The 16273-nt window shown below is 41.3% G+C and overlaps 1 protein-coding gene across 42 annotated transcripts in view; it reads right to left on the reverse strand.

Annotated features, from left to right (window-relative positions):
- LOC146406163 (uncharacterized) overlaps positions 1–16273 on the reverse strand; it is a 1231956-nt gene that overhangs the window by 1018881 nt on the left and 196802 nt on the right. For 3 of the 42 annotated variants that reach the window (XR_014807259.1, XR_014807240.1, XR_014807245.1), the window contains one exon: positions 1385–1433. The exons of 38 other annotated variants lie outside the window; for them this stretch is intronic. The gene's annotated coding sequence lies outside the window, so the exon portion shown is untranslated. Of the gene's footprint in view, positions 1–6; positions 1434–16273 lie in introns of those variants that run through there. One more of the 42 variants, XR_014807285.1, reaches the window with a different exon arrangement.

Raw genomic sequence — 16273 nt, forward strand, 5'->3', positions numbered from 1 at the left:
TCAAACCCGCATCCTTGTGGATATTAGTCAGATTCGTTTCTGCCAAGCCACAACAGGAACGCCTTTTTTTTTTTTAAAGAAAGGACCTGAATAATCCTTCCATCCATACCAGACTCTATACTCCTTATAATCCCAACACTTTAAAATTAACTGGGCTAGTAAGACTCAATATTTCGGTTGGCGGGAAGGTATTGGTACAGTCTTCAGGAATCCTCATGAACAGTTTAGCTACATTTTTAATGTTCTCAAACTTTTAGGAAATCCAACTTTGAGATTTTTCTTAAAGTAGATTTATGATGTTTTAATGGGTAATAATGTCCTTGAGAGAAATAAGAACTGGGTGAAGTATAGAGTTGATGAAAAGAAGATCCCGAAACCTACACACATAACAAAATTAAAAAATATATATGTATATATGCATATATCACACAAAAATCTCCTAAATGAGACCCTATTTCAAGATTTGAATGAGTAACTCAACTGGCATTGTTTCTCCATATCACTGTTTTTTAGCTTCTATATTTCAGCAAGTCTTTAATATGTCTAACTTGGCCAAGCAAGTCCACATTTTTAGACTACAGGATCGATTCTTTTTATTTATTAAACTTTCTGCCCTATCCCTCAGCTTTCTTGATCTCTGGGGAATCTAAATTTGCAGGTGCACCCAACACCCAAGCCTGCACTAGACTGGATCATGCCTACTCAAGTCTTCAACCTTATCCCTTCTACAATACAAGAATCACAGTGCTTACACGAAATTTTGTTGTTTTATTTCACTCAGTTTGCTTTCCCAGGCTTTGCTCTTCATTTTCCTTCCCATTGATCTTTTGTCATTTGCCTCTTGACAAATCTATTTTCTATATTTAAACATAGAGTGAATAGAATATTAAGGCTGTGTCTACACAGGCAAAGTAGGGAGCTAAGGCAACTATCTTGAGAAGCATTCAGCAAGAAATAACCTCCTGATCCTTGATCCAAAGGAGGGAGGTGGGGCTTAAGGACTGAGTCTCCCCAAACTGATCCAAACTGATAATTTCTAGACCTTCCAATCCATTCTCAAAAAGCATAGATATTTCTACTATATTTAACTTACACATCTGAATGTTGATTATATGCTAAGTGTGGGCAAGCAGTTATCACAGGGATGCCAGAGAAGGAAAGTAAGGCTATCGAGGAACTGGATCTGAGCTGTGGGCTTGATATTTACTATCTCACCTTATACCTCAGAGAAAATGCAGAGTAGGTATTATCTCTGAGAGATGAAGTAATGGAGACTCAGAGAAGTTCATGAACGCCCTGATGTTTTTTCAAAGGTAGTTAAGTGAAAGAATCAAAACTTGAGAGCAGGTGGGCTGCTGCCACAGTTCACATTTTTCCTACTTACTGTTCTGTGTCCTCATACCCAGTGGACCTGTCTTGATGATGCTTGACATCTACAGGGAGAAGCAAGGTGGATACTTATCAGAAAAGGAGGAGGAGTTCCCGTGGTGTCGCAGTGGTTAATGAATCCGACTAGGAACCATGAGGTTGCGGGTTGGATCCCTGGCCTTGCTCAGTGGGTTAATGATCCGGCGTTGCTGTGAGCTATGGTGTGGGTCGCAGACGTGGCTCAGATCCCGCATTGCTGTGGCTCTGGCGTAGGCTGGCGGCTACAGCTCAGATTAGACCCCTAGCCTGGGAACCTCCATATGCCGCGGGAGCGGCCCAAGAAATGGCAAAAAGACAAAAAAAAAAAAAGAAAAGGGGGAAAATGTTAACAAAAAACACAAGATAAGATTCAATACAATGTGACCAGGAGGGTGATGAAGAACCATCCTGGATGGTCATGGACCAAAAGCAGAGAGGACAAGCCTGTGTGGAATTTTGCTTTGATGAACACCCCACTGAGGTCATTATTGATTGCCTTTCCTGAGCTGACATGAAATTTGGACTCATTAGAAGACTGCTCCACGCTCTAACCTTCTGACTGAACGTAAACGCCAGGTCCTCAGATTCATTTGCCCTGTTGCCACTTTTCACCCCCTAACTTCCTCTTCACCTACCTTTACCAAACCCCTTCCTCCTAATGCCAGCCAGGCTAGGTACCCTTGAGAAATAACAAGAAAGTAGAATTTACAATTATTTTGATAATGTCTAAGTAAAGAGCCATAAATTCTAAAACTTTACATCATACTAAGGGCAGCAGTGTTTACAGTAAGAAAGGGTCATACCAAATATTTGCAGCTGGGGCCTCACCTGTTAGCACAGCAGTGAAGAGTCCAAAGTACAGGACCAAGGCCCTGTCGGGCTATCAGCAAGCTTATGAGTATTCCCCTGAAAGTTCCTCACAGCCACCTCACTCTGGCCTGCTGCTGGCTGCTTTGAAACAGAGCTATCAGCTTTTCCCATTCACTTATCAAAAATATGGCCATAACTAGGCTCAATAACAACTATTTGAGTACTCATTTGAAACCTTAGGAGTCATTCCTGCTTTGGACGAGAAAGACATTCATTTCAGGTTACAGCCTGATAAAAAGAAGAAAAATAATTAGGGGGACTTCATCCACACCCTCAACACTGTTTTTGTCACCTTCCTGGAGTTTGACCTGGAGTCCCTGGTGTGTGGCAGTGACGGGAAAAACACAGGTGCATTCTACCGGGAACTCCCCATACATCTTCCTTTTGTTCCTCGGGTCATTATAAACCAAAGGTTTTCAAGGAAGTGATTTCATTTTGGTTTAGTAGATTGAAATGAATTCAGGCAATTAGATAAAAAGAGTGGAAATACAGTCTTCTGTACCATAGCTAGCCCTGGAAACCCTACTGTTTCAAAGCGTTGATTTTTAATACAAATTTAGCATAAATAATCCCCAGGGAAATTTTCTTACAATAAATATGCTGGCTTGGAGTTCCCATTGTTGCTCTGTGGTAACAAACCTGACTAGAAACCATGAGGATGTGGGTTCAATCCCTGACCCCGCTCATTGGGTTAAGACTCTGGTGTTGCTGTGGGCTGTGGTGTAGATCATACAGGCAGCTCAGATCTGGCATGGCTGTGGCATAGGCTGGCAGCTATAATTCCTATTAGACCCTTAACCTGGTAACTTTCATATGCTGCAGGTATGGTCCTAAAAAGACCAAAAAAACAAAAAAAAAAAACAAAAAAAAACAACTAAACTAAACTAAATATTGAGCTCTCCATATGGTGAAGTATCATGTCATCCTGGAATGGAGGGTAGGTACCTGACACTTCCTAGAGACCTTTTGTCTAATATGGAAAGACAGAAGCATTATAAAGACATCAAACAACTTGGGCTTTCAGAGTTTTATGGACACCCCTGCCTGCTGTAAATATTCTGTCTCATTGCTAGAATGGAATGCACAACCATCCACATCCAGTGTGTGTGCTCTCTCTTATAGGATAGCTCTGTCCTGACTGTATATAACCCAACAAAGCATGAGGGTTGATTATATCTTAAATCTTTCTGTTTAAAATGTTCATTACATTTTATCAATTATGGACTATCATCAGAGCCCAGTTTTGAGGACTAAAGGAAGAGGAAAAGATTATTTGCTTCTTGCTTAACAAATATGCAGTATTTTGGAGTTCCTGTCATGGCTCAGCAGAAACAAATTTGACTGGCATCCATGAGGACGTGGGTTCAATCTGTGACCTTGCTCACTGGGTCAGGGACCTAGCGTTGCTGTGAGATGTGGTGTAGGTCGCAGACATGGCTTGGATCTAGTGTTGCTTGGCTGTGGTATAGGCTGGTAGCTACAGCTTCAATTCAACCCTTAGCCTGGGAACTTTCATATGCCATGGTTGTAGGCCTAAAAAGAAAAAAAAAAAAAAGTAACATTTTGAGCTTGAAAACTATTTTGCCAATGATTTTGCTCTTCATAAGCATGTCCCAGAATAATAGTTAAAAGCTGAAATACATCCCATTCTTTAGATGCTTGCTTTGTCATATTTTAAAAGAAAGATCCCTGGAGTTCCTTGGCGGCTCAGCAGATTAAGGATCCAGCAATGTTACTGTTGTGGCGTGGGTTTGATCTCTGTCCCGAGAACTTCCACATTCCATGGGCACAGCCAAAAAAAAAGGAAAAAAAAAAAAAAAGAAGAAATAGATCTATTTTGTAGTCCTCAAATGTATCCACACAACCCACTTTCACTGGCCCAATAGCTTTAGTTTATAAGCATCTGGGTGGAGGCTCAAAAGCTGAACCAAAAAGGCCAGAAAATGTCTGTTGAACACAAGGCACATAAACACGAATGTAACTACTTTTTGGCCCTACCCAAACTCCTAAGTTGCCTTTTTCTGACTCCTCTAGCACAGCAAATGCAAGCCCACAAAGCCCGGAGCCTTTCACAGGGTGCCACACAACCCTGCCTCTGTCCAAGCTCTGGGGAATACCACAAACCCCAAATAATACACACATATGCGGAGGCTTCTCCCAAAGAATTGCGGCAGCTGTGTGTTGTGGTGTGAGTGCCTTTATGACTCAGTGTCATGGCTGGGTTTGTTTACCATTTCCTTTCTTTTAAGGGTCTGGGTGGCTATGAAACATGGCCGTAACGACAGTATGCTGGCTTTGGGGCTTTGTTTTTAACCAATACGTAAGTCCTTTTAGAAAAGCTGCTCCCAAAAGGAAGGAAAAGGGGAAGCCCTGGGAGAGAATGTAAGATGTATAACCTGAGACTCTACCTCTCTGCCCTACAGGGGAAATCTTCCCAATAATAAAAGTGTGGTGGAGACTAAATTCTTCACATACGTAATCTTAGTTCCTTCCAAGAAGAGCAAGGCAGGCGGTAGGGGGCTGATGGGGGGACCACAGGGGATGTTGAGCTTGGGGACTGAAGCTACTTCAGCACATCCACATCCATCCCAGCCTCTGAATGAAATCATAGGATGGAACCACAACCACGTGGCCTCGGGGAACAATAACTGCCAAGGTATGTCAGGCCAGCCAGCTGACTGTAAGCTGTGCTTGTAACGCTAATGGTTCCTTGTTTTCATGCTGAAACTATGCACCTCCTGGAACCTCTTCTCTCTTGGTCAGATGTGTGTGATGTGATTTACACTCTGGAATATGCCCAAGAGGCATGTGCTCACAAGTGTTCTGATCCAGGAATCAGGTTACGATTATGTACGAGATCCGTATGGCCTTCTGTGGTGAGCTGAATAATTTTTTTTCATTTTAATTTTGGACTTAGGTTAAAATGATTCATTTTCCTCAAGCCCGAAGACCAAACTGTCTGCATGAAGGGTAACTATGCTACAAGTTGTGCTCATCTCACTACTCCTTTTCCTTTTGGCCTGGGAAGGCTTGGCTTTGTGCTCCCAGGCAAGGCTACTGTATGAATAACAGAGAGGCAGGGAAACAAGCATTCTCCTCAGGTCCCCTCCCCAGGCAGTCATCTCCCTCAGTGAACATGAGTGGGATTCCAAGCTTCTTTAAGAGCTATGACAGGTTTTCATGGAGATAGCACGAATATATTTGGCAGAACTTTTTTTTTCTTTTCTTTTTAGGGCCATACCCATGGCAAATGGAGGTTTCCAGTCTAGGGGTTGAATGAGAGCTACAGCTGCTGGCCTACACCACAGCCACAGCCATGAGAGATCTGAGCCTTGTCTCAGACCTACACCACAGCTCATGGCAACACAGGATCCTTAACCCACTGAGTTAGGCCAGGGATTGAACCTGCGTCCTCATGGATACTAGTCGGATTCATTACCATTGAGCCGTGACCGGAACTCCTGGAGGAACTCTTTATAGAAATATTTTTTACTTCCTCATGAGTCTATGTGTATATTCACTGAAGCTTAAACCTCAGGCAAATGCAGGGAGTAAGGAATAAGCTTCATGTTCCTGGGAGTCAGAAAGCCTAATGAGCTTAGTTTCAGCCTTCCCTCAATCACAAACCTACCAGGTGACTTTGGTAACCTAGTTAAACTTTTAGGGTCTTGGTTTGAGAATCTTGGTTTGATAATCCCCTTAGTGGGATTAATAATGGTTGTGGATTTGGGGGTTCTTTTTTCTGTAGCATCTGTCTCAGAGTCTATGATATGCTAATGAGCATGCAGTGTACTCCAAGCTGGCAGAACCGTTGAGCATTTTTTCCCAAAAAAAAAAATCTCTTCTTGGACTCAATTACAAGTGTTCTATAGGATATATTTTTACAAGTTCTAGACATGAACGTGTCCTTCCACATCAAAAGTTCTATGAATCTATACAGGCAATACAGAATGACACACGTTTAATGGAGATATAAAAAGAGGTCATGGTTGATCCTGTTGTATCAATGAAGGCTTTATGTTGCAAATAGAAGTATTGACTATAGCTGGTTTAAGCAGAAACAGATTTATTACAAGATAATTGTTAGCTTATACCATCTACAGGAGGACCAAAGAACCAGTGTTGAACATTACCAAGGAAAACACAGGAAAAAATTGTCCAGCAAAAATGCACAATTACATCAGTTGTTCTAGCAAAAACCCCTTTTCTGCTGCTGCCCGCTGCTTTGCACATGTGGAACTAGGAAACAGAAGCAAAAAGCCTCCCCGGAAGCACCATCCATGGGACGGTGCTTGCTGAATGGCACAATCTCCTGGCATGTCAGCACTACCTCACTTTAGTTTCTTCCACCTATAGATGACACATTGTAGTAGGCAGAACTCTGAGACGGTCCCCAAGATTCTTGTTCCTTGCTGTACATGTCCTGTGCAAGACCCTCTCCTTGAGTGTGAGCAGGACTAGTGAATAGATAGGAGATCACTTCCATGATTGTTTGATATTATACAGAAGAAAGGGATTTTGCAAATGTCATTAAGGTCTCCAGTCAATTGCCTGTGAATTAATCAAAAGGGGTATTATCCTGGGTGGGCCTGACCTAATTAAGTGAGCCCCTAAAAGAAGTCAGAAATTCAAAGCCAGGGATGTTCTCCTGTTGCCCTTTTTGGCTTTTTTAGGGCCACACCCACAGCATATGGAGGTTCCCAGGCTAGGGATCCAATCAGAGCTACAGCTGCTGGCCTACTCCACAGCCATAGCAATGCCAGATCCAAGCCACGTCTGCGATCTACACCACAGCTCATGGTAACACCAGATCCTTAACCCACTGAGTGAGGCCAGGGATCAAGCCTACAACCTCATGGTTCCTAGTCAGATTTGTTTCCACTTTGCCACAATGAGAATAACTCCTCTCCTGTTGGCCTTAAAAAGCAAACTGCTGCATTGTGGGGGGCCACAGGGCATAGAATGAAAGAAGCCTCTAGGAGCTGTGAGTGACCTCTTGCAAGAAAGCAAGGACCTCAGTCCTACAGCCACAGGCAACCAAATTCTGTCAACAACCAGTGGGCTTGAAAGAGAACTCTGAGAATGAAGCCCTGACCAACATCTCAATTTCAGCCTTGTGGGACCCTGAGCAGAGGGATCTAGATACCCCTGCCTGCCCTTCTGATCTTCAGAAATTGTAAGCCACTAAATCTGTACGATTTTTTTATATGACAGTAGAAAATTCATACTTTGCATGACTGAGCCCATGTTGGTCCCCAAAGATGAACCCCAAGGGTTTGGGAGAAATGTCATTTTTAGTTTTCTGCCCTCTAAAATTCAGTAAGAAAAGCTAAAAATGGCTGATGCTGGTATTAAATGAATCAGTCTTTAATATCAGTCACCCTGCTCTTTGGGGAATTCTTTTCCAAAGTATCATAGGTCATATGGCAAAAAGTCCCTCAGTTTTTTTTAACTTGGCAAAATCAATCTATCGTATGAGTATTCAAGAAAAAGTAATTAACCTTTTTGCCAGCAAGTCCCCTATATGAGTCAGCTAATTATCTCAACTCATGTGCCAATTTTCCTGTGGATTCCTCCATCAAAAAAAAAATAAAATTTTCTTCATGGAATAGATAACTCTTTCAGGACATCCAAGAAAGGTCTCTACCATAGGATTAAGCAGAGATTTTCCACACCTTTAGAAGGACACTGGTAATATATTTATAAGGACATATATTGATAATATATGTAAAAGGCCTGGCCTCTGAGTCTCAACAAGAACAAGAATATTAATGGTAGTGATTTTTTTTTTCATTTTTTTCACTGTTTTTTTTTTTCCATACAAACCATCAACAAAACGCAGTTAATCAGAGAGAGAATTTTTTTTTCAGTCTTTTTAGGGCCACCCCCAAGGCATATGGAAGTTTCACAGGCTAGGGGTCTAATCAGAGCTGTAGCTGCTGGCCTACGCCACAGCAATGCCAGATCTGAGCCATGTCTGCAACCTACACCACAGCTCAAGGCAATGCCAGATCTTTAACCCACTGAACAAGGCCTGAGATAGAACCTGCATCCTCATGGATGCTAGTCAGCTTTGTTTCCACTAAGCCACAATGGGAAATCCAGTACAAATGTTTTCTTAGGTCAGTCTCCCAAGGCAACAGAAGAAAAAGCAAAAATAAACCAATTAGACCTAATCACACTGAAAAGCTTTTGCAGAGCAAAGGAAACCATAAGAAAAACAAAAAGACAGCCTATGGAATGGGAGAAAATACTTTCAAATGATGCAACTGACAAGAGCTTAATCTATAAATATATGAACAACTCATACAACTCAACAGCAAAAAAAATCAACAACCCAATTGAAAAATAGGCAAAAGACCTGAAGAGACCTTTTTCCAAAGAAGATATACAGGTGGCCAACAAGCCCTTGAAAAAATGCTCAACATCACTGATTATTAAAGAAATGCAAATCAAAACTACAATGAGGTACCATCTCACACCAGTCAGAATGGCCATCATTAACAAGTCAACAAATAGCAAATGCTGGAGAGGGTGTGGAGAAAAGGAAGCCCTCCTACACTGTTGGTGGGAATGTAAATTGGTACAACCATTATGGAAACCAATACAGAGGTTCCTCAGAAAACTAAATATAGAGCTACCCTACAACCCAGCAATCCCACTCTTGGACATATATCTGGACAAAACTTTCCTTGAAAAAGACACATGCACCTGCATGTTCATTGCAGCACTATTCACAATAGCCAAAACATGGAAACAATCTAAATGTCAACCAACACATAAATGGATTAAGAAGATGTGGTATATGTATACAATGGAATACTACTCAGCCATAAAAAGAACAAAATAATCCCATTTGCAGCAACGTGGATGGAACTAGAGACTCTCATATAAGTCAGAAAGAGAAACACAAATACCATATGATAGCATTTATACCTGGAATCTAATACGCAGCACAAATGAAACTTTCCACAGAAAAGAAACTCATGGACTTGGATTTGTGGTGGCCAAAGAGGAGGAGGAGCAAGTGGGATGGACTGGGAGTTTGGAGTTAATGCACACTATTGCATTTGGAGTGGAGAAGCAATGAGATCCTGCTGTAGAGCAAAAGGAACTATATCTAGTCACTTATGATGGGACATGATAGAGGATAATGTGAGAAAAAGAATCTATGTATATATGTATAACTGGGTCACTTTGCTAAATAGTAGAAATTGACAGAACACTAAATCAACTATAATGGAAAAAATTAAAATCATAAAATTAAAAAAAATTTTTTTCCAGAAATTGTTAGGACAAGTTTTATTTATCCAGTATTATACTGCTATTTCTCCCTGAGAGTGTGAGGATGAGGACCCTGTCAGGCCCTGGGAAAGTCAGTTTTCTGACAAAGCTGAGTTTGTTCTCTGTCCCTACACATGTGCCTATTCATATAACCAATGTCTAGCTTTTCTTATCTTCCCCACCTTAAAGAGGTTCAGTGTCTATTTGTTACACAAAGTACATTTTAACCATCTTCTTTGCCTTATTAATACTCCCTGGCCCCAACTTCCTCTCACTTCAGAACCACCCATGATGAGGAAGGGTAAACAATGAGAATGACAAGCAGTTGTGATCTCTGAAAACAAAACAGAAAGCCCCATTTGCTTTACCTCATGTCGTAATTTCCCAAACATGTTCCTCTTGGCCAGCGTTAAGCCAGGCATTTTCTCCCTTGGAGGCTGAGCAATTTCTTACAAAACCACACTCTGTGGGTTTTCCCAGGTGTCTGTTATTTCCTGAGCAGTACATAATATCAGCCTCTTAATTTTTATAGTGCTGAAAGTTTGCAAAGTGCCTTCAGAAAGTCCTATCTCAACTCATTTGATCCTCAGAACAGCTCAATAGAGGTCAGGGCAACTATCATGATTTCCAGTTTATAAGTAACAGAAACTTCCATTTCTAGAGTTACATGACTGGCCTAACCTATGGTAAACCTTGACCTTGACCCTGAGATTCGAATCCAAGTCTTTTGACTTGATAAAGCAGGCAGTCTTTCACCAGGACTCCTGTTCTCTTACAGACATATCAGGGAACAGATGGAAATAAACAGCAGAGAGGCAGTGGCTTCCTTCTGCTCTTTAGTCTTGCCCACCCAAATCCTCTGCCACACTTGTAAAATGCACACGTGCCCACAGCTGACACAGTCAACTACATGTTCCCAAGCATAAATCTGGATCCTGCCTACCTCAGAAGCCTTCCCTTTATCCTTCACAAACACCCCACTTCTTGTAGTCTGTTCTTCATAGTTTCTAGCTCTGCCTAGACCTGCCTCTGCCTGCCTTTTCTGAGTAAGTTGTATTTGTCCTTAGAGACTCTGCTCGACCTTTGCCCAGGCTGGTCAAGATAGTCCTCTTCTGTGTCCAGCCTATTCCTCTCTTTATCACATTAATAAAATGTATGCTAATTTGTACATAACCCTCTCTAGGGTGTGAGTCCTTTGTGTTGTCTCATTTGCCTTGTGTCCTTGTGTCCTCTGTATTTAACACCGTGCTGGGAATTTCATCACTGAAAGATTCATAGAATTGGGATTTTTTTTTTTAAAGGAATGGTTTTATTAGCTAGGAAAAAAAGGTGAGCCTCTCAAGGTCTAGCTTCCCTATCTAAACTGACTTTGAGGGAATTAAGAGTCCAGGAGTAGAAGGAATGAACTGGGCAGGAGATGGGAGTGGACAGCAGAGAGAATAAGGCCTGTAAACTTTGGAAAGTCCTGCTGAGGATCCTGGGATTTGAGGTCCACCTTTGGGGACTTCAGTGGTGTGGAGGTGTCCCTTTCAACTCTCCCTTCCAGACCTGCCACAGGGATGGCTGACTGACAGCCTCCAACTGTCACACCTTTGGATCCAGATCACACTTCCCACGGTCTGCTCCCAGCCAATGACAGAGCCTGGTGGACGCAGTGGGCCCAGGCCACTTCTGCTAGACACAAGACTCCTCTCATGGGAAACTTGCTCAGGGAGCTCAGGGGTCCCCCACCCCCCCGGCCTTGCTGAGACTTTCTCAGAACTACACTGTGGTCTGAGGCTTCTTTCAACCCAGTTCCCCTACCCCCCGACTCTCTCTTCACATATTTGCATCAAGGTATGGAAGCTCTTGGCCTACTCATGTTCCCTTCCTTTTTTCCTTCACAAAAGTGTTTCTCCGCCAAAATCTCTCATCCATCTAATCCCACCTTGACATCTGTTTTCAGAAGACCCAAACTGACAGAAATACTTAAAGATTTAAGTCTAAAATTTGAATTTTGAGGAGTTCCCATCGTGGCTCAGTGGTTAACAAATCCAATTAGGAACCATGAGGTTGTGGGTTCGATCCCTGGCCTTGCTCAGGAGGTTAAGGATCCAGCGTTGTCATGAGCTGTGGTGTAGGTCACAGACGTGGCTCGGATCCCGCGTTGCTATGGCTCTGGTGTAGGCCGGTGGCTACAGCTCCGATTCGACCCCTAGCCTGGGAACCTCCATGTGCCATGGGAGTGGCCCAAGAAATGGAAAAAAAATACATAAATAAAATAAAATAAAATTTGAATTTTGAAAATGCTGCTCTGGGAGTTTCCATTGTTGCTCAGCAGTAATGAACCCAACTAGTATCCATGAGGATGCCAGTTTGATCCCTGGCCTCACTCAGTGGGTTAAGGATCTGGCATTGCTGAGGCTCTGGCATAGGTTGGCAGCTGCAGTTCCAATTCAACCCCTATCCTGGGAACCTCCATATGCTGCAGGCGTGGCCCCAAAAAGCAAAAATATCAAAATAAAATGCTACTCTAAATCTGCAGACCATGCCCAAAGTTGAACAATGCCCTAACTTAGTCTAAAGCTAAATAGGAGTTTAGAACCAGAGCTCAAAAGACCACAAGACAAGACAAATGTGTTCTGCTTCTGCACCTCTGAAGTTCACACTGGCAAAATGGAGGGTGAAAAGTAGCCCAGACTGGCCTATAACTGAGGAATGTCAGGATGCTGTTGATTCCTGGGACAGCAGGAGTGTGGCCAAGTCACCGAGGAGCTAAAGGGGTTAAAGAGCATACACCAGGCCTCCAAAAGTTACCAAATATAAGTAACGTGTCTATCTCCATTGCTAGCCAACTGAGGAGGGCCCCAGAGGAGAAAGGAGTGCAGGAATTGACTTTCGCTGCAATGAGGTAACATGTTAATCTGTTTGTTTGACTTTGTATTGAGCATTTTAAACATTCTCTGCTTTTGTTGTGATGTGGATATCCATGGCCAGAAAGGTATATGAAACTCAGGTTGATTTTGATCCAGAAGGGCTTTACTGTATAACGGAGTCATTTAAATGTCAAACAGCAAATACTTAAAAACTCCTTCAAATAAAGACCCCAGGCAACAGCCTCTAGTCCCTTAAAAATTTAATACCTGTCAGCCAAACACATTATGCTGGCTTTCAGTTCTCTCACAGGATCTTCTGAGCTAGAATCACACTAAACTATCAGCCTGTCCTTGATAACATGGGCACATCCAAGAAATCAGAGCAATTCTACGCATCAATGCTTCAATAACTCAGTCCGGCTGGTTTTCATATCTTCTTTATCGTCCTGAGCCTAGTATTAATATGATCTATAGCTTTTGCCTCTTTTCAAAATAAATTAAACAAAAAAAGAATTGACTGAACTTTTCTAACACGTGCAAAGAAAAACAAGATTTATGTCAGCTATGATGAACCTCTAGGTGACTGGAGCTTCTTGGGATTAGTGCAATGTCTCTTCCCATTATTGAACTCATTGAAAAACATTAAAAAAAAAAGATGAAGTATAATCCTTCTCACACTAAACTTAGAGATTCTTATCTAATCTCCTTGGAAGAGTTGGCCCACAACCTCTGAGAAGCCTGGAGGCCAACATTTTCCAGAACCTTTTTTTCTATCGTTTAATATCCCAGAAATAGAACCTTCCTTTTTATTTTACAAATATAAAATTATATAATGATATTGAGTATGTTTTTTTTCAAACAACAAATATCCTAATAAAGATCCTGAGGATAGCTCTCCCCAACATCGGCTGAGAATTGTTGGTACTTACTCTGAGGATGAGAAAACTTGAGGACATAAATTAAATGGTCTTCCTAGGTTTGCAAAATTAATAAAAACAGAAATTTAATAGCACAATATTATCTTACCTTAATACATCTGAAAAGTATAGCCCAGTATTTTTGAGACAGTGAACACAGTAATCAAAAATAATTCCTTCCCCCCAAATGGTCACATGTGATGCTATGTTTCCTATAGTATAATTTTGTTCCATTAAGTTTCTATGGCCCCTCTTCTATACAGATTTTCAAGGTGAACACTGTAGGCAGCACAGCACCTGCCCCTTATGGACTCATAGTCCAATGGGTATAATTGACAAATAGGTGACTTCAATTAATGAAGTACATTGGGTGATGAGAAAACAGTTAACAGTCAGGAAAGCTTCCTAGAGCAATCTTCCTGCCACTACAAGATGGTTCCTAAGGATGGTCTGTAGCTAATTCATTTTACTAATCCTACAATACCTACTAGCACATCTGACTTATTAGTCCTTAACAAATATGGCTGCACTGGTACAAAACAAGAGTTTCCTTACGCAATTCTATAGCCAAATACTTTTTAGAACTTTGCAAGCACCTACATAACTCAACTCATTTCTAGTCTTTTTTTTTTAATTTTCTTTAAACTTGAGTTAAATTTACTAAACCATAAGATACCAAAAAGTAAAACTTTTTTAAAAATCCAACTTTTATGTCTTTCCAAAATAGAATTTCTCCTTCGCCACCTCCTTGGTTTCACTTATGAGAACTTGGATCCCTGAATATTTTGTATAAATGAAAACAAAAACAGGATCCTGTTTCTTTGACTCTAACAATTTAAAAAAAATAAACTGTAAAAATAAACTCATTAATTAAAAATATTCAGATCAGAGGGATAGCCTGGATTATTTCACTCATAATATGGGGCAAGGCTCAAAGGGTTTTAGGGACATGTTGTTACAAGGTCTATAACTCGGTCACCCTCCACTGCCTCTTTGCCTCCAACTTTCTTTCCTCCTCCCTTTCCCACTGGCTTCAGTGCTGGCCTGGACAAGCAGGGTGACAGCATCGCCTTCTTCTCAGAATACAAGAATTGTGCCACCCACAGTCCAATGGCTGGAGGCCAGGGCACTGCCAGCAACACAGGCATGAGTCAGGCTGTGGCGTGCATGAATTCCTGCTGGAGGTTCTTTCCTGAAGGTTCACTTGGAATTGCCATCAATGGCACAATGGCAAGAAATGTGTGATATATAAGAAATATGTGATATGGCAAGTCAGAAAATTTGACCCCCATCTTGTTTCTTTCTAGATGTGTAATGATTAGCATTTCTCCTGACAATCATTCTAAGAATTAGAATGAGACAATGCAAATTTAGAGTTTAATTTCTTTTCTCTCTCTTTTTTTTTTTTTCTTTTTCTTTCAGGGCTTCACCTCTGGCATATGGAAGTTCCCAGGCTAAGGGACAATCAGAGCTACAGCTGCTGGCCTACACCACAGCCACAGCCATGCCAGATCAAGTCACATTTGCGACCTACACCACTGCTCATGGCAATGCTGGATCCTTAACCCACTGAGCAAGGCCAGGGATTCAATCTGTGTCCTCATGGATGCTAGTCAGATTCATTTCCACTGAGCCACAACAGGAACTCCAAGAGTTTAATTTCTATTAATGAGGAAAAGAGACATTCTTATATGTATTTGGTCTGAGTATAAATTATAAGACTTTGTGAAGAGCAATTTGGTAGTAATTATCCTTATGAAAAATGTCCAGAACTCTGGCTTGGTTATTCCCCTTCTGGAAATTTAGCTTCAGAAAAAAATTAAGAAAGTGTAGAAAGACGTATATAAAAGGATATTTACCAGTATGTTGATTGAAATAAGAAAATATTAGAAACAATCGACTGTGCAATGATGGAAAGCTGATTAAACAAATTAGAATATATTTGCATAGAAGAGTACTATACAACTGTTAAAAATAATGTGAAAATTAAAAATATAGCTATTGGGAGTTCCTGTCGTGGCGCAGTGGTTAATGAATCCGACTAGGAACCATGAGGTTGAGGGTTTGATCCCTGGCCTTGCTCAGAGGGTTAACAATCTGGCGTTGCCATGAGCTGTGGTGTAGGTCCCAGATGCGGCTTGGATCCTGCATTGCTGTGGCTCTGGAATAGGCCAGTGGCTACAGCTCAGATTAGATCCCTAGCCTGGGAAGCTCCATATCCCTCGGGAGCGGCCCTAGAAAAGGGAAAAAGACAAAAAAAAATATATATATATATATATATATATATACACACACACATACACACACACATATATATATAGCTATTGGTACATAATGGTGTATAAAATATAATTATTAAGTGTACAAGCAAAAATTTTGTATATATGATCCACACATATCCATGTGGTGGAGGAGGTATGTAACTATACTCAAAGTGACCAGAGTTTAACTCAGAGTGATATATTTTTCTTCTGTTTATGTGACTGTGTTTCCTAATTCTTCTACCATGTGCATATATTTCTATTATAATAAGGAAAAATAATTTTATGTTTAGAAAGGGAAATAAAGCATACAAAAACATATTGTGACATTTGTTTTACAAATACAAAATATTATTGTATTCTGGTAGCTTATATAGACTCTACTCTTACGGTGTACCCAGGGATCAGAGCATTATATACTTATGAATTATATAATGGCCTAGGCTTGGGAGTTCCCACTGTTCTACTGTGGCTCAGTAGGTTAATGACCTGACTAGTCTCTGTGAGAATGTGGGTTCAATCCCTGGTGTCATTCAGTGGGTTAAGGATCTTGCGTTGCCACAAGCTGTGATGTAGGTCACAGATGAGGCTTGGATCCAATGTTGCTGTGGCTGTGGTGTAGGTGGGCAGCTGCAGCTCTGATTTGACCCCTAGCCTGGGAACTTCATATGCTGCAGGT

Source organism: Sus scrofa, chromosome 1 (genome assembly GCF_054392235.1).
Source record: "Sus scrofa isolate SSC_HxYL_T2T_F1_AM1 chromosome 1, Sscrofa_HxYL_maternal_Yorkshire_Landrace_v2.0, whole genome shotgun sequence".
NCBI classification, from domain to species: Eukaryota; Metazoa; Chordata; class Mammalia; order Artiodactyla; family Suidae; genus Sus; species Sus scrofa.